This window comes from Ovis canadensis, chromosome 12 (genome assembly GCF_042477335.2).
Source record: "Ovis canadensis isolate MfBH-ARS-UI-01 breed Bighorn chromosome 12, ARS-UI_OviCan_v2, whole genome shotgun sequence".
Lineage (NCBI taxonomy): Eukaryota > Metazoa > Chordata > Mammalia > Artiodactyla > Bovidae > Ovis > Ovis canadensis.
In genome coordinates this window covers 25,058,012-25,081,859 of record NC_091256.1, presented here as the reverse complement: position 1 = coordinate 25,081,859, position 23,848 = coordinate 25,058,012, and positions in this window count along the sequence as shown.

Sequence of the window (23,848 nt, the reverse complement as noted above, 5' to 3'; positions counted from 1 at the left end):
CATGGCATCTGGTCCCATCACTTCGTGTGAAATAATTGGGGAAACAGTAAAACCAGTGTCAGACTTTATTTTTTTTGGCTCCAAAATCACTGCAAATGGTGATTTCAGCCATGAAATTAAAAGACGCTTACTCCTTGGAAGGAAAGTTATGACCAACCTAGATAGCATATTCAAATGCAGAAATATTACTTTGCCAACAAAGGTGATGGATAGGGAGGCCTGGCGTCCTGTGCTTCATGGGTTGCAAAGAGTCAAACACAACTGAACGACTGAACTGAACTGAACTCAATCACATTGTTTTATCATGAAAAAAATTATTTTCAAATATTTTAATATTTCTATTAACAGATTGAAATCTAAGTTCATGCATGCATTTTAAAGTGCAATTAATATCATAGAATATCTAATGTGATTAAACTGGAGCAGTATCTCAACTCACTCAACTATTATACTACATTAGGGATTTCATAGAAACAATGTCACCTTATGTATTTAATTTGTAATTAGCAATAATTATTCGCAAAGACACATACCCTTCCACCCCTCCTCACTTCCCATAGCAGTTCAGCAGTTCATACCAGGTAGCTTTAAACCTTCTCTATTATTATAGTGGTTTAGGTAATTATTTTCAGATATCAATCCTCTCTCATGCAGTCAATTTTTAATAAATCTTTTATTTTTGTGCATTTTAGGAAACTTTAGTAAGGAGTTACTGTTCCACCTGGTTAGTATTTTATAGTTAGCAACACTAACTTATCTAGTATCATGTCTTTCTGTGCTTTTGTTGCTTTTCCAGGATAGTAAAAAGTTGTCAAATGTTAGCTTTTTTATTGGTGAAAAAGGATTATAAATGTTTTGAAATCACAGAATATTTAATTGTTACAATAGTGCTGAATGGAATCAGCTATTTAATATATAGTTAAGTTTATTATTTTATTTTTAAACTATATAACTGACATTTAGCATTAATGTCAGTTATATTAAATTAAATAGCATAAGATTAAAATGAGCCTTCCAAGTTCACATGGATCTGTGCTTTGGGGTTAAAAATATATATCACATCCAAATTTCTTGCTACATCTCAAAGACCACATCACTAGAGAGGAACAGAAGTTCTCCTTACATTCTTTAATCATCGATAGAATTACTTTCCTAAACTTTTTAATCTTTGATGATTAAAAATTCACTTGTACAAAATAATAAGGAACTCCCATGTGTCCTTTAACATCTCACAGAACTAAAGTAGAGTATCAGTGTCCTAACAGGTGATTAACATTGAAGATACAGAGTATTTCCATCTTCACGAGGATCCTTTCCACTGCTCTTTTATAGCCATAGTAGCACTTCCTTCCATCCCTTTATTCCATCATCCTCTGGCAACCCCTAATCTGTTCTCCACATTTGCAATTTTATCATTTTCAGGTTTCATAGATGGAATTATCCAGCATGTTATATTTTGGGATTGACTTTTTCACTAAGAATAATTCCCTGGAGATTCTAGGCTGCTACATGTGTCAATAACATGCTCCTTTTTATTATTGAGTAGTATTTCATCCTAGAAGTGGACTATGGTCTGCTTAATTATTCACCCACTGAAGGTCATCTCAATATTTCCAGTTTCCAGCTATTAAGAATTAAGCTACTTTAAATACCTGGGTACAGGTTTTTGTGTAAACATAGTTATTAATTTCTATGAGATAAATCATTGTGCTGTGTTGTGCTGTGTTCAACTATTTGCAACTCCATGGACTACAACCCGCCAGGCTCCTCTGTCCATGGGGATTTTCCAGGCAAGAATACTGGAGTGGCTTGCCATGCTGTCCTCCAGAGGATCTTGTGAATCCAGAGGACTGAACCAAGATCTCCTGCATTGCAGGTGGATGCTTTACCATCTGAGCTACCAGGGAAGCTCATGTATACTGGAATGGGCAGTCTATGCCTTCTCCAGGGGATCTTCCTGATCCAGGAATAGAACTTGGGTCTCCTGCATTGCAGGTGGATGCTTGACCAACTGAGTTACAAGGGAAGGCTTGTATCACAGCCTTGCCTAACTCAATGAAATTATGAGCCATGCCATGTAGGACTACTCAAGATGGATGAGTCATGGTGGAGAGTTCTGACAAAGCGTGGCCCATTGAAGAAGGGAATGGAAAACCACTTCAGTATTCTTGCCTTGAGAACTCCATAAAAAGGCAAAAGGATATGACAAAGTTCCTATCTTGAACTTTTCATGACAAAGTTCATCTGAAAGATGAACTCCCCAGGTCGGTAGGTTTCCAGTAAGCTACTAGAGAAGAGTGGAGAAATAGCTCAGGAAAGAATAAAGATGGTGAGCCAAAGCAAAAACAACACCAGTTGCAGACACGATTGGTGATGGAAGTAAAGTCTGATGCTGTAAAGAACAATGTTACATAAGAACCTCGAATATTATGTCCATGAATCAGGGTATATTTGAAGTGGTCAAACAGGAAATGGCAAGACATTTTAGGAATGTTGATGGCATCAACATTTTAGGAATCAGTGAACTAAAATTGACTGTAATGGGAGAATTAGTTCAGATGACCATTATATCTACTATTGTGGGCAAGAATCCCTTAGAAAAAATGGAGTAACCCTCATAGTAAACAAGAGACCAAAATGCCGTACTTGGATGCAGTTAAAAAAAAAAAAAAAAGACAGAATGATCTGTTTGTTTCCAAGGCAAACCATTCAATATCACAGTAATCCAAGTCTATGACCCAATCACTAATTCCAAAGAAGCTGAAGCTAAATGGTTCTGTGAAGACCTACAAGACTTTTAAGAACTAACACCAAAAAAACAAAATGATGTCCTGTTCATCAGAGGGGACTGGAATTACCACAAAAGCAGGAGGTCAAGAGACACCTGGAGTAACAGGCAAATTTGGCCTTGGAGTACAAAAAGAAGCAGGGCAAAGGTTAACAAAGTTTTGCCAGGAGAACACACTGATCATGACCAATACCCTCTTCCAACAACACAAGAGAGGACTCTACAAATGGACATCACAAGATGGTCAATACCGAAATCAGATTGATCATATTCTTTGTGGAAAAAGGTGGAGAAGCTCTATACAGTCAGGAAAAATAAGACTAAGAGCTGACTGTGGCTAAGATAATGAACTCCTTATAGAAAATTCAGACTTAAATTGAAGAAACTAGGGAAAACCACTAGATAATTCAGGTATGACCTAAATCAAATCTCTTACAATTATTCAGTGGAAGTGACAAATAGAGTCAAGGGATTAGATCTGACAGAGTGCCTGAAGAACTATAGACAGAGGTTCGTAACATTGCGGAGGAGGCAGTGATCAAAGCCATCCCCAAGAAGAAGGCATGCAAAAAGGCAAAATGATTGTCTGAGGAGGTCTTACAAATAACTGAGAAAAGAAGGCAAGCCAAAGGTAAATGCAGAAGGGAAGATATATCCATCTGAATTCAGAGTTCCAAAGAATAGCAAAGAAAGATAAGAAAGACTTCCTAAGTGATTGATGCAAACAACAACAACAACAACAAGAAATATGGGAAAACATAAGAGTGGGAAAGACTAGAGATCTCTTCAAGAAAATTAGATACCAAGGGAACATTTTATACAAAGATGGGCTCAATAAAGGACATAAATGGCATGGAAGATAGTAATAAGAGGTGGCAAGAATACACAGAAGAACTATACAAAAGAGATCTTAATGACCCACCTAACCATGATGGTGTGATCACTCACCTAAAGCCAGACATTCTGGATTGCAAAATCAAGTGGATTTTAGGAAGCATTGCTACAAAAGAAGATAGTGGCAGAGATGGAATTCCAGTTGAGCTGTTTCAAATCCTAAAGCCTATGTGTGATTCTGTGAAAGTGTTGAGCTCAATATGCCAGCAAATTTAGAAATCTCAGCAGTGGCCACAGGACTGGAAAAGATCAGTTTTCATTCCAATCCCAAAGAAAAGCAATGCCAAAGAATGTTCAAACTACCACACAATGGCACACATCTCACACACTAGTAAAGTAATGCTCAAAATTCTCCAAGCTAGGCTTCAAAAGTACATGAACCATGAACTTCCAGATGTTTAAGCTGGATTTAGAAAATGCATAGAGAAACCATAGATCAAATTGTCAATATCCACTGGATCATTCAAAAAGAAAGAGAATTTCAGCAAAACATCTAATTCTGTTTCATTGATTGAGCTAAAGCCTTTGACTGTGTAGATCACATCAAACTCTGGAAAATTCTGAAATAAATGGGAAAACCAGACTACCATATCTGTCTCTGAGAAATCCATATGCAGGTCAAGAACCAATAGTCAGAACCAGATATGGAAGAACAGACTGGTTCCAAATTGGTAAAGGAGTACTTCAAGGCTGTATATTGTCACCCTGCTTATTTAACTTATATGTAGAGTTCAGTTCAGTTGAGTTCAGTCACTCAGTCATGTCCGACTCTTTGCGACACCATGAATTGCAGCACGCCAGGCCTCCCTGTCCATAACCAACTCCCAGAGTTCACTCAAACTCACATCCATCAAGTCGGTGATGCCATCCAGCCATCTCATCCTCTGTCGTCCCCTTTTCCTCCTGCCCCCAACCCCTCCCAGCATCACAGTCTTTTCCAATGAGTCAACACTTTGCATGAAGTGGCCAAAGTACTGGAGTTTCAGCTTTAGCATCATTCCTTCTAAAGAATACCCAGGACTGATCTCCTTCAGAATGGACTGGTTGGATCTCCTTGCAGTCCAAGGGACTCTCAAAAGTCTTCTCCAACACCAAAATTCAAAAGCATCACTTCTTCGGTGCTCAGCTTTCTTCACAGTCCAACTCGCACATCTATACATGACTACTGGAAAAACCATAGCCTTGACTAGGTGGGCCTTTGTTGGCAAAGTAATGTCTCTGCATTTGAATATGCTATCTAGGTTGGTCATAGCTTTCCTTCCAAGATGTAAGCAGAATACATCATGTCAAATGCCGGGCTGGATGAAACATAGGCTGGAATCAAGATTTCAGGGAGAAATATCAATTACCTCACATATGCAGATGAAAGCACACTTATGGCAGAAAGTGAAGAGGAACTGAAGAGCTTCTTGATGAAAGTGAAAGAGGATAGTGAAACAGCTGGCTTAAAACTCATTCTGAAAATGAAGATCATTTCATCTGGTTCCATCACTTCATTGTAAATAGATTGGGAAACAATGGAAACGGGGAGAGACTTTATTTTTGAGGGCTCCAAAATCACTGCAGATGGTGACTGCAGCCATGAAATTAAAAGATGCTTGCTGCTTGAAAGAAAAGCTACGACAAACCTAGACAGCATATTAAAAAGCAGAGACATTAGTTTACCAACAAAGATCCATATAGTCAAAGCTATGATTTTTCTAGTAATCATGTATGGATGTAAAAGTTGGACTATAAAGAAAGCTGATGACTGAAGAATAGATGTGTTTGAACTGTGATGTTGGAGAAGACTGTTGACAGCCCCTTGGACTGCAAGGAGATCCAACAAGTCAATCATAAAGGAATTCAGTCCCGAATATTCATTGGAAGGACTAATCTTGAAGCTCTAATACTTTGGCCACCTGATGTGAAGAACTGACCCATTAGAAACGATCTTGATGCTAGGAAAGATTGAAGGTAGTTGGAGAAGGGGATGACAGAGGATGAAATGATTGGATAGCATCACCAACTCGATGGACATGAGCTTGAGCAAGCTCCAGGAGTTGTTGATGGACAGGGAAGCCTGGAGTACTGGAGAACATGGGATCATGAAGAGTTTTACATGGCTGTACAACTGAACTGAACTGATGAGATAATTGTTTAGGAGTCTACTTGCTAATTTAATAAAGAAGAAAATAATTTTAAAATCTGTCAGGTAGGCTTTTATATGATTGTTCTGAGCAAAAGAAAGTCGACCTCTTTTTGTCACTGATGTTCTCTGCCTTTTTACCTATATTTAACACATTTCAGAGATGTGTCACTCATGATTCAAGTTAGAATAAAACATTTGCTTGCTTATTACAAAAGAGAATGTAATTCATAATTTTATCTACAGTTAAGTGAGACAATTTTCTTTTTGATTAAATAATGCTGTACTGGGACACCAGACACTTGGTTCAATGACATATAATTTCTTAATATAGCTAGTAACTGATAGATTTTAACTCTAAGGACTATCAGTTAACTCTCACTTTGATAGAGCTTTAATGTTTTATTTTATAATCTACCTTTATCCTAGTTAACAATTTATACCTGATCCACAATTTCATGTTAAATTTTTAGCACTTTTTATCAAGAAAGGAGTCAATAGCTGCACATATGTTATTTATTTGCTTTTATATAGACAATTTATTTGGGAAAATAAGCAAACATGTGTCCAGTCAGCATTATGGTTTGAGAAATACCTAGGGATATTATGAAAATGCTGTGGCAACAGCGAAGGTAAAGAATAGGATGGAGTGCTGTGCTATGTGCTTAGTCATGCCCAGCAGTTTGCAACACCGTGGACTGTAGCCCACCAGACTCCCCTGTTCATGGAATTCTCCAGGCAAGAATACTGGAGTGGGTTGCCATTTCCTTCTCAAGGGCGTTTTTCTGAATAGGATGAAGGGACAACATGAATAAGGTAGAAGTTCCTTTCAATCCAATTGTAGAACCATGACAAACTGACTTTGCTTCAGCTGATCCTGTATACATATACGCTACATTGATATTCCCACGAGAGTTTACCATATGACATGGAAAAGGTAAAGCAACAGAAAAGAGATGCAAATATGTTATATATAATGTCACAGGATACTGTGACATTGTAGAAGAGGTAACTTTTACACGACGGGAAGTCTAAGATAGGTCAGATTAGTCAAAGAAGTCTCCTTACAATTGGAAAAAACTAATCTAAGTGTTGAAGAATAAGGATGAGAAAACCCAGTGAAGAGATTAAAAGGTCTCCAGAAAGAAGGAAAAAAATTGAGACAAGGAAGAGAATGTGTACGTTGAAAACTTCAGTAGTTTGGTAATATCAAAGCAAACGTATGACATCGAGGTGAGAGATCATGGTGAAGAGAATGGATAGGCCTGATGCATCCTGCAGAAAGGCTCATGTTATGTCTGAAGAGGATTTTAAGGAATATGATGACAAATCATATTTATTTTGTACATAAAACAAACTGTGGAAGTCACATATGAGGTCGGTCGGTTGATTCAGTCACTCAGTCGTGTCCGACTCTTTGCGACCCCATGAATCGCAGCACGCCAGGCCTCCCTGTCCATCACCAACTCCCAGAGTTCACTCAGACTCATGTCCATTGAGTCAGTGATGCCATCCAGTCATCTCATCCTCGGTTGTCCCCTTCTCCTCCTGCCCCCAATCCCTCCCAGCGTCAGAGTCTTTTCCAATGAGTCAACTCTTCGCATGAGGTGGCCAAAGTACTGGAGTTTCAGCTTTAGCATCATTCCGTCCAAAGAAATCCCAGGACTGATCTCCTTCAGAATGGACTGGTTGGATCTCCTTGTGGTCCAAGGGACTCTCAAGAGTCTTCTGCAACACCACAGTTCAAAAGCATCAATTCTTCAGCACTCAGCCTTCTTCACAGTCCAACTCTCACATCCATACATGACCACAGGAAAAACCATAGCCTTGACTAGATGGACCTTAGTCGGCAAAGTAATGTCTCTGCTTTTGAATATGCTATCTAGGTTGGTCGTAACTTTTCTTCCAAGGAGTAAGCGTCTTTTAATTTCACGGCTGCAGTCACCATCTGCAGTGATTTTGGAGCCCAAAAAAATAAAGTCTGGCACTGTTTCCCTATCTATTTCCCATGAAGTGATGGGACCAGATGCCATGACCTTTGTTTTCTGAATGTTGAGCTTTAGGCCAACTTTTTCACTCTCCACTTTCACTTTCATCAAGATGCTTTTTAGCTCCTCTTCACTTTCTGCCATAAGGGTGGTGTCATCTGTACATCTGAGGTTCTTGATATTTCTCCCGGCAATCTTGATTCTAGCTTGTGTTTCTTCCAGTCCAGCGTTTCTCATGATGTACTCTGCATATAAGTTAAATAAGCAGGGTGACAATATACAGCCTTGACATACTTCTTTTCCTATTTGGAATCAGTCTGTTGTTCCATGTCCAGGTCTAACCGCTGCTTCCTAACCTGCATACAGATTTTTCCAGAGGCAGGTCAGGTGGTCTGGTATTCCCATCTCTTTCAGAATTTTCCACAGTGTATTGTGATCCAACGCAGGATCACTATTGACTTTCGCATAGTCAATAAAGCAGAAATAGATGTTTTTCTGGAACTCTCTTGTTTTTTCCATGATCCAGTGGATGTTGGCAATTTGATCTCTGGTTCCTGTGCCTTTTCTAAAACCAACTTGAACATCAGGAAGTTCACAGTTCACGTATTGCTGAAGCCTGGCTTGGAGAATTTTGAGCATGACTTTACTAGCATGTGAGATGAGTGCAATTGTGCGGTAGTTTGAGCATTCTTTGGCATTGCCTTTCTTTGGAATTGGAATGAAAACTGACCTTTCCATTCCTGTGGTCACTGCTGAGTTTTCCAAATGTGCTGGCATATTGAGTGCAGCACTTTCACAGCATCATTTTTCAGGATTTGAAATAGCTCAACTGGAATTCCATCACCTCCACTAGCTTTGTTCGTAGCGATGCTTTCCAAGGCCTACTTGACTTCATATTCCAGGATGTCTAGCTCTAGATGAGTGATCACACCATCGTGATTATCCGGGTTGTGAAGATCTTTTTTGTACAGTCTACTGTGTATTCTTGCCAACTCTTCTTAATATCTTCTGCTTCTGTTAGGTCCATACCATTTCTGTCCTTTATCGAGCCCATCTTTGCATGAAATGTTCCCTTGATATCTCTAATTTTCTTGAAGAGATCTCTAGTCTTTCCCATTCTGTTCTTTTCCCCTATTCTTCACATTGATCACTGAAGAAGGCTTTCTTATCTCTTTTTGCTATTCTCTGGAACTCTGCATTCAGATGCTTATATCTTTCTTTTTCTCCTTTGCTTTTCACCTCTCTTCTTTTCACAGCTATTTATAAGGCCTCCCCAGACAGCCATTTTGCTTTTTTGCATTTCTTTTCCATGGGGATGGTCTTGATCCCTGTCTCCTGCACAATGTCACGAACTTCATTCCATAGTTCATCAGGCACTCTGTCTATCAGATCTAGGCCCTTAAATCTATTTCTCACTTCCACTGTATAATCATAAGGGATTTGATTTAGGTCATACCTGAATGGTCTAGCGGTTTTCCCTACTTTCTTCAATTTGAGTCTGAATTTGGCAATAAGGAGTTCATGATCTGAGTGACAGTCAGCTCCTGGTCTTGTTTTTGCTGACTGTATAGAGCTTCTCCATCTTTGGCTGCAAAGAATATAATCAGTCTGATTATGGTGTTGACCATCTGGTGATGTCCATGTGTAGAGTCTTCTCTTGTGTTGTTGGAAGAGGATGTTTGCTATGACCAGTGCATTTTCTTGGCAAAACTTTATTAGTCTTTTCCCTGCTTCATTCCGCATTCCAAGGCCAAATTTGCCTGTTACTCCAGGTGTTTCTTGACTTCCTACTTTTACATTCCAGTCACCTATATTGAGGTAAGTAAAGCTAAATACCAGGAATCCCTTTGTGTATGGATCCTAATAATTAAATTAGAAATCTAAAAAATAATACAAGACAAGGTATGAGATATGAAAAAATAACATTTAAGGTTAAAAATGATAGAAGAAATATTTAACAGAGGGAAGCAGTCAGACTTGATGCTGAGAAGAGGGAAGGAATATTTTAGGTATCTTTTGACTTAAGTTCATGACTTGAGTGATGGGGTGGATTATGGTAAAGTTTCAAATTCAGGATAAAAAATAGGTTTGAAATAAGGGAGGACATGGACCCTGTCACTCACAATTTGCCTTGTTCTCTTTTTCTATTGGAACCCTCAACAAAGTAAGGCCTTGGGGATCATTATTGCTGTAAGACAGTGCAGACGTTTCCTGCATGTTTATGTGCCACTAACTACTCTCAAATTAGACATTTAAAATAAAGAAACTAAGCCCTCAGTACATTATATTTCTGGACATATAACTATGATAGCTCAAAAAGTTGGACACGATTGAGTGGCTGAACTGAACTGAACTATGATAGACCAGTTGTTGTTGCTCTTCAAGTTTCCAAGTTGTTTTCAACTCTTTTTGACCCCATGGACTGCAGCACACCAGGCTTTCTTGCCCATCACCAACTTGCAGAGTTTGCTCAAACTCATGTCCATTGAGTCAGTGGTGCCATCCAACCATCTCATACTCTGTCATCCCCTTCTCCTCCTGCCCTCATTCTTTTCTGGCATCAGGGTCTTTTCCAACAAGTCAACTTTTTCACATAAAGTGGCCAAAGTATTGGAGTTTCAGCATTAGTCCTTCCAATGAATATTCAGGTTTGATTTACTTTAGGACTGACTGGTTTGATCTCTTTGCGGTCCAAGGGACTCTCAAGAGTCTTCTCCAGCTGTTCAAAAGCATTGATTCTTTGGAGCTCAGCCTTCTTTATGGTCCAATTCTCATATCTGTCCATGACAACTGAAAAAACCATAGCTTTAACTAGATGAGCATTTGTCAGCAAAGTAATGTCTCTGCTTTTTAATGTGCTGTCTAGGTTTGTCATAGCCTTTCTTCCAAGGAGCAACCATTTTTTAAATTTCATGGCTGCAGTCACACTTCACGGTGATTTTGGATACACCAGTAGTATATTTTTAAAAGCATGCCTTCCAAATTTTACTGAAAATATTTTTGAAAGAATATGTGCTGTACTTAGTTGCTCAGTCATGTCCAGCTCTTTGTGACCCCATGGACTGTAGCCCATCAGTCTCCTCTGTACATGGGGATTCTCCAGGCAAAAATACTGGAGTGGGTTGCCATGTCCTGCTCCAGGGGATCTCCCAACCCAGGTCCCCCACATTTCAGGTGGATTCTTTACCATCTGAGCCACAATAGAAGCCCATGAATACTGGAGTGGGTAGGCTATCCCTTCTCCAAGGGAATTACCCATCCCAGGAAATGAACCAGGGTCTCTCAAATTGCAGGTGGATTCTTTATCAGCTGAGCTACAGGGAAGTCTTTGAAAGACTATACCTTTTACTTAATAGTTATTGACCTCCTAGGTTAACAAATACCTATATAGAGTTATACAAATGCTATTTTATACATGGAGTATTTAAGTTCCAAAGAATAGCAAGGAGAGATAAGAAAGCCTTCCTCAGCAATCAATGCAAAGAAATAGATGAAAACAATATAATCTGAAAGACTACAGATACCTTTAAGAAAATTAGAGATACCAAGGGAATATTTCATGCAAAGTGAAAGTGAAGTTGCTCAGTCGTGTCTGACTCTTTGCAACCCCATAGACTGTAGCCTATCAGGCTCCCCCTTCCATGGGATTTTCCAGGCAAGAGTGCTGGAGTGGATTGCCATTTCCGTCTCCAGGGGATCTTCCCTACCCAGGAATCGAACCTGGGTCTCCTGCATTGCAGGCAGATGCTTTATGGTCTGAGCCACCAGGGAAGCCCATTTCATGCAAAAATGGGCACAATAAAGGACAGAAATGTTAGAGACCTAACAGAAGCAGAAGATATTAAGGAGAGGTGGCAAGAATACACAGAAGAACTGTACAAAAAAGATCTTCACAAAACAGATAATCATGATGGTGTGATCACTCACCTAGAGCCAGACATCCTGGAATGTGAAGTCAAGTGGACCTTAGGAAGCATCACTACGAACAAAGCTAGTGGAGGTGATGGAATACCAGTTGAGCTAATTCAAATCCTGAAAGATGACACTGTGAAGGTGCTGCACTCAATATGCCAGCAAATTTGGAAATCTGAGCAGTGGCCACAGGACTGGAAAAGGTCAGTTTTCATTCCAATCCCAAAGAAAGACAATGCCAAAAAATGCTCAAACTACCACACAATTGCACTCATCTCACACACTAGTAAAGTAATGCTTAAAATTCTCCAAGCCAGGCTTCAACAATGCATGAACCATGTACTTTCAGATAGATGCTCAAGCTGGCTTTAGAAAAGCAGAGGAATCACCGATCAAATTGCCAACATCCACTGGATCATCGAAAAAGCAAGAGAGTTCCATAAAAACATCTGTTTCTGCTTTATTGACTATGTCAAAACCTTTGATTGTGTGGATCACAACAAACTGTGGAAAATTCTGAAAAAGATGAGAATACCAGACACCTGAGCTGCCTCTTGAGAAACTTACATGAAGATCAGGAAACAACAGTTAGAACTGGACATGGAACAACAGACTGATTCCAAATAGGAAAAGAAATATGTCAAGGCTGTATATTGTCACCCTGCTTATTTAACTTATATGCAGAGTATATCATGAGAAACCCTAGGCTAGAAGAAGCACAGGCTGGAATCAAGATTGCCGGGAGAAATATCAGTAACCTCAGGTATGCAGATGACACTGCCCTTATGGCAGAAAGTGAAGAAGTACTAAACAGCCTGTTGATGAAAGTGAAAGAGGGAAGTGAAAAAGTTGGCTTAAAGCTCAACTTTTGGAAAACTAAGATCATGGCATCTGTCCCATCACTTCATGGCAAATAGATAGGGAAATAGTGGAAACAGTGGCTGACTTTATTTTTCTGGGCTCAAAAACCACTGCAGATGGTGATTGCAGCCATGTAATTAAAAGACACTTACTCCTCAGAAAGAAAGTTATGACCAACCTAGACAGAATATTAAAAAGCAGAGACATTACTTTGCCAACAAATGTCTGTCTAGTCAAGGTTATGGTTTTTCCAGTGGTCAGGTGTGGATGTGAGAGTTGGACTATAAAGAAAGCTGAGCACTGAAGAATTGATGCTTTTGAACTGTGGTGTTGGAGAAGACTCTCAAGAGTCTTTGGACTGCAAGAGATCCAACCAGTCCATCCTAAAGGAGATCAGTCCTGGGTGTTCATTGATAGGACTGATGTTGAAGCTGAAACTCCAATACTTTAGCTACGTGATGCAAAGAGCTGACTCATTTGAAAAGAATGTGATCCTGGGAAGGATTGGTGTCAGGAGGAGAAGGGGATGACAGAGAATGAGATAGCTGGATGGCATCACTGACTCGATGGACATGGGTTTGAGTAGACTCCAGGAGTTGGTGATGGACAGGGAGCCTGGCGTGCTGCAGTTCATGGTTTCACAAAGAGTCGGAGGCAACTGAGCGACTGAACTGAACTGACTTATGTCATAGCAATATGGTTTGCTAATACCGCTCAACTGAAGTTTTTAATGGGAAAAGGTTTATGCCTTACTGTGATAAAGTATGTCTACAGAAACTAGGAGGATGTCCATCAAAATAAAACATGATACTATAATCATTGCAGAAACTAGAAAAGTCAAAAGAACCAATTAGAAAATTAGAACTGATTCAATATATAACATCCAGAGAAATAACTATGAAAATCTTTAAATCTTTAGACATAGCATACTCATGACTACAAAGAAAATAATATAAAAATATCTATCTTTAAAATTATAGTTTTATATTTCTTACAATTCCTAATTATAAAAACAAGGAAAATTCTAAAGGTACACAAATAATTTTAATTATGTTTAGAACTGGGAGGGATTGGAGGCAGGAGGAGAAGGGGACGACAGAGGATGAGATGGCTGGATGGCATCACTGACTTGATGAACGTGAGTCTGAGTGGACTCCGGGAGTTGGTGATGGACAAGGAGGCCTGGCGTGCTGCAATTCATGGGGTGCAAAGAGTCGGACACGGCTGAGCGACTGAACTGAACTGAACTGAAGAAGGATATTATTGGAAGATTAATTTAGATTTGAACACATTCAAGTTGCATCATCACTGCAAATATAAGTGCAATGACATCATTTACATATGGGTTTTTCCACATGTAAAATTGTTTTATTAAACCAAAGAATATATGAAGCACAGATTTTTAAATAAATCAGATAGCTCTCTGATGTATTTATGATACATAAATATATACCCATCTCTGTTTATACATATATTTAAAATCTGCTTATATATAAATGGATATAAATTGATATTAGTTCAGTTCAGTTCAGTTCAGTCGCTTAGTCGTGTCTGACTCTTTGCGACCCCATGAATCGCAGCACGCCAGGCCTCCCTGTCCATAACCAACTCCCGGAGTTCACTCAGACTCACGTCCATCGAGTCAGTGATATCATTCAGCCATCTCATCCTCTGTCGTCCCCTTCTTCTCCTGCCCCCAATCCCTCCCAGCATCACAGTCTTTTCCAATGAGTCAACTCTTCACATGAGGTGGCCAAAGTACTGGAGTTTCAGCTTTAGCATCAGTCCTTCCAAAGAAATCCCAGGGCTGATCTCCTTCAGAATGGACTGGTTGGATCTCCTTGCAGTCCAAGGGACTCTCAAGAGTCTTCTCCAACACCACAGTTCAAAAGCATCAATTCTTCGGCGCTCAGCTTTCTTCACAGTCCAACTCTCACATCCATACATGACTACTGGAAAAACCATAGCCTTGACTAGACGGACCTTATTCGGCAAATATCTCTGCTTTTGAATATACTATCTAGGTTGCTCAAAACTTTTCTTCCAAGGAGTAAACGTCTTTTAATTACATGGCTGCAATCACCATCTGCAGAGATTTTGTGGATATAAATTATTTTTATTTGTATGTAACCATAGAATAAAAATAAAACAAAATAAAAATGATTACTAAAAAACTAAAAAGTTTATCAGATTCAGTTCTTACTTACTCCTGAATGCTAGTTATGTGAATACAAAATTATTTCCTCTTGCACAATATGTCAAAAATTATAAGTATTTATATATGTAAATATTAAATGTGATCTTAGACAAAACTTCTATGTTTACAAATAAAGAAAACAATTTAGTTAATTGATAATTTTGCATTATTGCAAATAGAGTTGATTTCTAATATAATAAATAGACATTAGGTGGTGGCTGAAATTTCTCTTCTTGATTAATTGTTTTATTTTGATTATATCCTGTTATGAGTAAACACACATAGATTATGAGGGGTCACAACACTATTTTAAAAAGAAAAATCATTTAAAATGACCATTTTAAGTAAAAATGCAATATTCAATGAATAATTTTATCAAATGTAGCAAATGTTACTGAAAAGAATATCTACATTTTGTTGCAAGATTTTATTTTGCCAGATATATTTCTAATATATTCACGATTCAGATTTATTTTTCAAAATTCTACCTGACAGCATCATTCTCATGACTTTAAATAAAAGGAAATTATGGACCTACTAAAGGGACTTATTTGTATTTATAAAGCTGTCAATATTATCCTCTTTATTTAAATGTTTAGCTTGAGTGCTTCAGCTTTTAGAAGTGTATGCTTCATCTGAAGTCACTTCTGGTCATGGATCCTGTCATCTAAATCTTTATCTCGAAGAGTATTCAGAAAGGGCCCTGAACAACGAGAAATAAAGCTACTTTTTAGTCAGATAAACACTAGCTTCAAGAGAGCTTTTTTGGGGGCAGGGGCTGGGGGGGGAGGAGGGTGAGATTAAACAGGGGCAAAATGAGATGCATTGAATAGTTACCGAATCATTGTCTCCCTAGGTAATCCTAGGTAATCACTTCCAGAGGGCTTTATTAAGTTGAATTGAGGGGCTGAAAAAGACTCAGCCTCATTTTTTATATCGTCATAATCCCCAGCTTCCTTTCTGCTAGCAAATATTTCTCTAAACACGTGTCCATTATTTTATAGATGCAAATTAGAGACATTAAACAGGTATTCAGGGCTTCTCTCCCAGTTCAGTCAATAAAGAACCCTCCTGCAGTGCAGGAATCCGCCTGCAGTGCAGGAAATCTAGGTTCGACTCCTGGGTCCAAATGATCCCCTGGAGGAGGAAATGGCAACCCACTTGAGTATTCTAGCATGGAAAATCCCATCAACAGACAAGCCTGGCAGGCTACAGTCCATGGGGTCACAAGAGGTGGGCATGACTTAGCGACTAAACCACCAAACAGATATTCTGCAGTAAAAAATAATAACACCTAAGTTTAATGATAATAAAATTGAGTGAAACTATGAGTGAGTTTCTCACTGGTCACTAAATCACGTTTAATAAACTTGTAATCTATGTGTGGTGTGAAACTATCAAAGTTCTTGAGATGAAATATCCCTTTGCTCTTCCAATTGATTTGCTCTGAATAACTCTTTGTAAATATATTATATCTTCCGTGGTGGATTCATGTTGATGTATGGCAAAACCAATACAATATTGTAAAGTAATTAACCTCCAATTAAGATAAATGAATTTATATTAAAGAAAGAAAATATAAAAAAATAAATAAATATAGCATATCTTTAAATAAGTGATTTTGTAACTATTTCTGTTTTAAAAGTAAAGCTAAAAGGCAAAGAATGCTGTATTGTAACTTGAAATGAATGCATGGTGTGAAGTTATGATCAGTTCAGTTCAGTTCGGTCGCTCAGTCATGTCCGACTCTGCAACACCATGAACTGCATGCAGCACGCCAGGCCTCCCTGTCCATCACCAACTCCTGGAGTCTACTCAAACCCATGTCCTTTGAGTCTATGGTGACATCCAACCATCTTATCCTCTGTCGTCCCCTTCTCCTCCTGCCCTCGATCTTTCCCAAAATCAGAGTCTTTTCAAATGAGTCAGCTCTTTGCATCAGGTGGCTAAAGTGTTGGAGTTTCAGCTTCAACATCAGTCCTTCCAATGAACACCGAGGACTGATCTCCTTTAGGATGGACTGGTTGGATCTCCTTGCAGTCCAGAAATTTTTCAAGAGTCTTCTCCAACACCACAGTTCAAAAGCATCAATTCTTTGGCGCTCAGCTTTCTTTATAGTCCAACTCTCACATCCATACCTGACCACTAGAAAAACCACAGCCATGATTAGACAGATATTTGTTGGCAAAGGAATGTCTCTGCTTTTTAATATTCTGTCTAGGTTGGTCATAATTTTCCTTCCAAGGATTGTCTTTTAATTACATGGCTGCAATCACCATCTGCAGTGATTTTTGAGCCCAGAAACATAAAGTCAACCACTGTTTCCACTATTTCCCCATTTATTTGCCATGAAGTGATGGGACCAGATGCCATGATCTTAGTTTTCTGAATGTTGAGCTTTAAGCCAACTTTTTCACTCCCCTCTTTCACTTTCATCAACAGGCTGTTTAGTACTTCTTCACCTTCTGGCATAAGGGTGGTGTCATCTCATATCTGAGGTTATTGATATTTTTTCCCAGTAATCTTGATTCCAACTTGTGCTTCCTCCAGCCCATCATGAACTCTGCATATAAGTTAAATAAGCAGAGTGACAATATACAGCCTTGACATACTCCTTTTCCTATTTGGAACCAGCCTGTTGTTCCATGTCCAGTTCTAACAGTTGCTTCCTGACATGCATATAGGTTTTTCAAGAGGCAGCTCAGGTGGTCTGGTATTCCCATCTCTTTCAGAATTTTCCACAGTTTATTGTGATCCACACAGTCAAAGGCTTTGGCATAGTCAATAAAGCAGAAATAGATGTTTTCTGGAACTCTCTTGCTTTTTTTATGATTCAGCAGATGTTGGCAATTTGATCTCTGGTTCCTCTGCTTTTTCTAAAACCAGCTTGAACATCTATCTGGAAGTTCACAGTTCATGCATTGTTGAAGCCTGGCTTGGGGAACCATAAGCATTACTCTTCTAGCATGTGAGATGAGTGCAATTGTGCAGTAGTTTGAGCATTCTTTGGCATTGCTTTTCTTTGGGACTGGAATGAAAACTGACCTTTTCCAGTCCTGTGGCCACCGCTGAGTTTTCCAAATTTGCTGGCATATTGAGTGCAGCACCTTCACAGTGTCATCTTTCAGGATTTGAATTAGCTCAACTGGTATTCCATCACCTCCACTAGCTTTGTTCGTAGTGATGCTTCCTAAGGCCCACTTGACTTCACATTCCAGGATGTCTGGCTCTAGGTGAGTGATCACACCATCAGGATTATCTGTTTTGTGAAGATCTTTTTTGCACAGTTCTTCTGTGTATTCTTGCCACCTCTTCTTAATATCTTCTGCTTCTGTTAGGTCCCTACCATTTCTGTCCTTTATTGTGCCCATCTTTGTATGAAATGTTCCCATGGTATCTCTAATTTTCTTGAAAAGAACATTGGTCTTTCTCATTCTATTGTTTTCCTCTATTTCTTTGCATTGATCGTTGAGGAAGGCTTTCTTATCTCTCCTTTCTATTCTTTGGAACTCTGCATTCAAATGGGTTTATCTTTCCTTTTCTCCTTTACTTTTCACTTCCCTTCTTTTCACAGCTATTAGTAAGGCCTCCTCAGACAGCCATTTTTGTTTTTGCATTTCTTTTTCTTGTGAATGGTCTTGATTCCTGTCTCCTATACAATGTCACGAACCTCCATCCATACTTCATCAGGTACTCTATCAGATCAGTCCTTTAAATCTATTTCTCACTTCCACTGTATATTCATAAGGGATTAGATTTAGGTCATACCTGAATGGTCTAGCAGTTTTTTCCACTTTCTTCAATTTCAGTCTGAATTTGCCATTAAGGAGTTCATGATCTGAGCCATAGTCTCCCAGTCTTATTTTTTTCTGACTGTATAGAGCTTCTACTTCTTTGGCTGCAAAGAATATAATCAATCTGATTTCAGTGTTGACCATCTGGTGATGTCCATGTGTAGAGTTTTCTCTTGTGTTGTTGGAAGAGGGTGTTTGCTATGACCAGTGCATTTTCTTGGCAAAACTCTATTAGTCTTTGCCCTTCTTCATTCTGTACTCCAAGGCCAAGTTTGCCTGTTACTCCAGGTGTTTCTTGTCTTCCTACTTTTGCATTCCAGTCCCCTATAATGAAAAGGGCATCTGTTTTGGGTGTTAGTTTTAGAAGGTCTTATAGGTCTTCATAGAACTGTTCAACTTCAGCTTCTTCAGTGTTACTGGTCAGGTCATAGACTTGGATTACAGTGATATTGAATGGTTTACCTTGGAAATGAACAGAGTTCACTCTGCTGTTTTTGAGTTTGTATCCAAGTACTGCACTTTGGACTCTTGTTGACTATGATGGCTACTCCATTTCTTCTATGGGATTCCTGCCCACAGTAGTAGATATAATGGTCATCTGAGTTAAATTCACCCATTCCAGTCCACCTTAGTTCACTGAGTTCATTCCTAGAATGTTGATGTTCACCCTTGTCATCTACTTTTGACCACTTCATGATGGACATGGTGAGCCTGCCACCAGGCAGCTGGTTAGTCATGCCAGAGGTTGGTTCCATATGAGGTCTTGTCACTGTTCTTTGATGCTCTCAGGCTGATTGACTTTTGTGAACTCAAGTTCATGCTGTTGAGCTCATGAGTAACCTACCTCCCTGCTATCGGGGCCACCTTGTTCAGGAGCTCTGGACAATGACAAGGGAGACTGGGGGAAGTAACTGCTATTACAGAACTGGCCAACTGGACAATATATTTTGATGTGTTTGATCATCAAATTCTTCCTCTTCTTAGGTCACCCACTGAGAAGCCTTCATATGGAACACAAATATCTTCACTTTTTTGCCAGTCAGAGATGCCAAATACATACTTTTTCCCTAAATATTTCTGTCATCAATTTTTCAATCATGTTCCTCTTAAATCCCTGATATTTCAGCCATTCCATGGGCCACAGCCCATATATCAGTGGACAATCACATTTCTGCCATTTCTCCTGCAGAGCAAAGTGGCTAACAAATGCACTGCTTTGAGAAGATTTCCCTCACCAAGTCCTTCAGGGATGTTCCAAAATGGGGCTGTGGTGCTACAGATGTCAGCTTCATTTCTATAGAACCATCTGCAAACCATCTGCAAATCCTGGTGTCTCTTCTGCTCTGTTAACTGATCTTAGTTACTGCCTATGAAGCCATAACTGCAAGCTGGCAGGGAGAAGATGGTGCAGCAGGAGTAGAGATCATGGGTATTTGGGCCACTCTTCATGTAACATACTCATACTTTCAGGGCCTTTTCACGTTCTGTTACATATACACCACTTCGATTTGAGGATGGAATGTTGCTGTGCACATGCAACTTTATGACTTGGTAGGTCAGATAATGCCCAGTTCCTGATGAGAGGATCAGGTCATATGGAAACCTAGTGGCCCATCAATCAGCATTCAGTCTCTAAGGCTCAATTACAAGTCAAGAACTGTTTCTCAAAAGGAGGATACATATCTGCAGAGAATGGCAAGGATTTGCAGTAAAATCCTAAGGTTTGCATTACTCTACAGCTGAGGGGCCAAGATAGAACCCACACATTATTTCTATGTTCTGCTGACACCACTGAGTCTGCTGAGCCATTATCCTGATGTGGTGAGCAACTTGCACAGCAGCTCGGACCTGCTACAGAGTCCTCTCTTGTTCTAGAAGCTTTTCTGTTCACTTGGTGAAAGGGCTGGAATAAGATAACCAGATAGACTCCATTGCCTCCAAAGACCCAGAGGCCCACTAGGCACTGTGCCTCATTTTTGGCTGTTGGGTGGCCCAGATGCCACAACTTCTAGGAACACTAGCATTTCCAATCTTTCTAAGTCTTTGAATTCCTTCCTCTACATTAAACCAAGATGGGTTGGGCATTTCCAACTCTCTCACTGTGGGACACCTTGTTTCAGCCACACAACTAAACAAACTGTTAGAGCCCTTCCTGACTTCTTGAGCTGAAACACTGAACATAGAATCTCTGTGTAGTGAGCCTGTGTTATTCATTATATCCAACCTTGTATTTCTAACATTAGTGTCCCGTACCCTAATTATCCATTCACACATACGGTCTTTGATTTTTGTCTGTGTAAGTTAGAAGCCAAGTAGTTCTTTGAAGTGTAACATGTCTACTCATAAGTCTTATAGTGTACCTCAACTTTAGGGAACTGCAATGACTTGTGTCCAGCTATTGGTCTTGATGCAAAGTGGGATGCAGGCCATGAGTTCTGAGAAGAATCAACAGTGTCTTGCATGGCAACTGTCCCAGAGGCCAATAGAGTCTGTTCCCTTGCCCCTCAGACAGAAATGGAAAGAAATATATGACTGTGGGTAAAGAGGTCAGTACCACTGGGGGTAGGTAACCCACTTCTGTAGATGGGGAAACTACTACTGCTGGGGATGAAGGACCTTCTTCCACTGACAGAGAAAATTCATGAGAATTCAAGGGTCATTGTGCCCAGTTTCACCAGGGTCCTCCCGTTTAGTTCTATGTCAACATACAAGATTCCATGCTAAGAAATGCTTTTCCATTTCTACCCCAATTTATGTGGCTACTGGATATTTCTTTAATTAATTTCTACATGAATCAGCAGAAGTCACCTTTTATTTCTTACAAGTAATATATATCTGATATCTTGTTTTATTTCTATATTTGATATAGATTGATATAGATATATCAATACCAGGCTCATATATTCTAAACTGTTCTATAAGTGGAAATGTTACAAAATTCATCATGTAAATAGAACACAGTTTCTTATTTATATATTATTTTTCTTTTTTCTAATTAAGAAGTAGTATGTGTCTGGAACATTGGCTTAAATTTAATCAGTAGCCTTTTTTTTTTTTTGACAATTCGGAACAAATCAGATCTCAAACAAATCAGATCTCTAAGAGCTACAACCTTGTATACCCTGCAGCAATAAATTTCTCCACATATTTAATACTGTGTAGGCAGCCACAGAACTCCTAATATGCAATGGAAAATTGTGTGTGTCTTGAAAACACATGCTCAGCATAATTAAAGACATTGGTAAAATATTTGAATATTCATGATTTTTTGACATCAGTACCAATGATACAGATGCTACCTCATAATTTACTTTGGCCATATTGTGGATTATGTAGAAAGGGAAAACTTATATTTAAGTCAAATGTGCAAAATGATTTGCAAAACACAGGTATTGATAGTTATAAAGCCTTAACCATATGTTTTATTTTTCTCATATTTTATTTTTTATTATTATTATTTTTTAACTTTACAATATTGTATTGGTTTTGCCATACATCAACATGAATCTGCCACGGGTGTACACATGTTCCCAATCCTGACTTCCCCTCCCTCCTCTCTCCCCATACCATCTCTCTGGGTCATCCCAGTGCACCAGCCCCCGGCATCCTGTATTCTGCATCGAACCTAGACTGGCGATTCATTTCTTATATGATATTATACATGTTTCAATGCCATTCTCCCAAATCATCCCACCCTCTCCCTCTCCCACAGAGTCCAAAAGACTGTTCTATACACCTGTGTCTCTTTTGCTGTCTCGCATACAGGGTTATCGTTACCATCTTTCTAAATTCCATATATATGCGTTAGTATACTATATTGGTGCTTTTCTTTCTGGCTTACTTTACTCTGTATAATCGGCTCCAGTTTCTAGAAGAGCAACGTCCCCAGATGCCAAACTGTAAACTACCGTGAATTCATTTCTTCAAAAGTCACTGGGTGAGTGACTATTATGTGCCAAGCACCATGCTATCCATTGGAAATACAGCAGTGAACAAAAGAGGTACAATCTGTCATGCAACTCATATTCTAGTAAGATGTGACAGATAGTATAAAACAAATTTCATAATAGATAAGAGTGGTGATTATGTATATATACAATAGTTAGCCTATCTATTGGCCTATCTATGATAAAACATGAATATCAGTAAAGTTGTTCCTGTAAAGGTGAGATTAAAGGAGATAGACAAATAAAATCAGAAACTGAGCCATATGGAGATCTGGGAAAAGAGCATTATGTAGACATAGAATGTATGATATTTTGAATCAGGAAAAAAATAATATATATAAGGAAAGATATTACTGTGACTAAAATACAGTAAATTAAGAAAAATGTAATAGGAGATGAAAGTAGTCAAATGGGGATTCATATGCTTCAAGTGTAGTGGGCCATGGATGGAACTTAGATTTTATTTTGATTACTGCATGCTCAGTTGCTCAGTTGTGTCCTATTCTTTGTGAACATTTTGACTGTAGCCTGCCAGGGTCCTCTGTCCATGGGATTTTTTAAAGCAAGAATACTGGAGTGGGTTGCCATTTCCTTCTTCAGGAGATCTTTCCTACCCAGGGATTGAACCTGTGTCTCTTGCATCTCCTGAATTGCCGGTAGATTCTTTACCTGCTGAGCCATCAGAGAAGTTGATGATTGCTGAGCAAGTCATTAATTGAATTTATGACTTATGTTTGGTAGTGCTCCTCATGAAGAAATAGATTTCTAGTCCTCTGAACTTCTTTCATAATGGCCACTATGTTGCCCTTTATCTTAGTGGCCTATTTACTAATTTATTACTTTTCCTTAAATCCCACTAAGAATATATGAGGATGTTGGTTATCCCTCATTCTCTATAATATTTAATGTTTCAACCTTTGTTAATTTTAGTCATTCTTTGATGGGAATAATTGCATATCATTATAATTTTAATTCATATTTCCTTGTTGACTAGAGGGGCTGAGCAAGTTTTTGTGTGTTTTTTGGCTATTTGTGTATCTTTATTGTGAAGTATATATCCAAGGTTTTTTTTTCCCCATTCTTATATTTATTATTATTGATTGTTACTGCTATTCAGTTGCTAAGTTGTATCCAACTCTTTGCCACCACGTAAAGTGCAGCACACCAGACTTCCCTGTCCCTCACTATCTCCCTGAGTTTGCTCAAACTCATGTCCACTGAGTCAGTGATGCCATCCAGTTATCTCATCCTCTGCTGCCCCCTCCTCCTCTTGCTCACAATGTTTCCCAATATCACAGTCTTTTCCAATGGGTTGGCTCTTCCCATCAAGTGGCCAAAG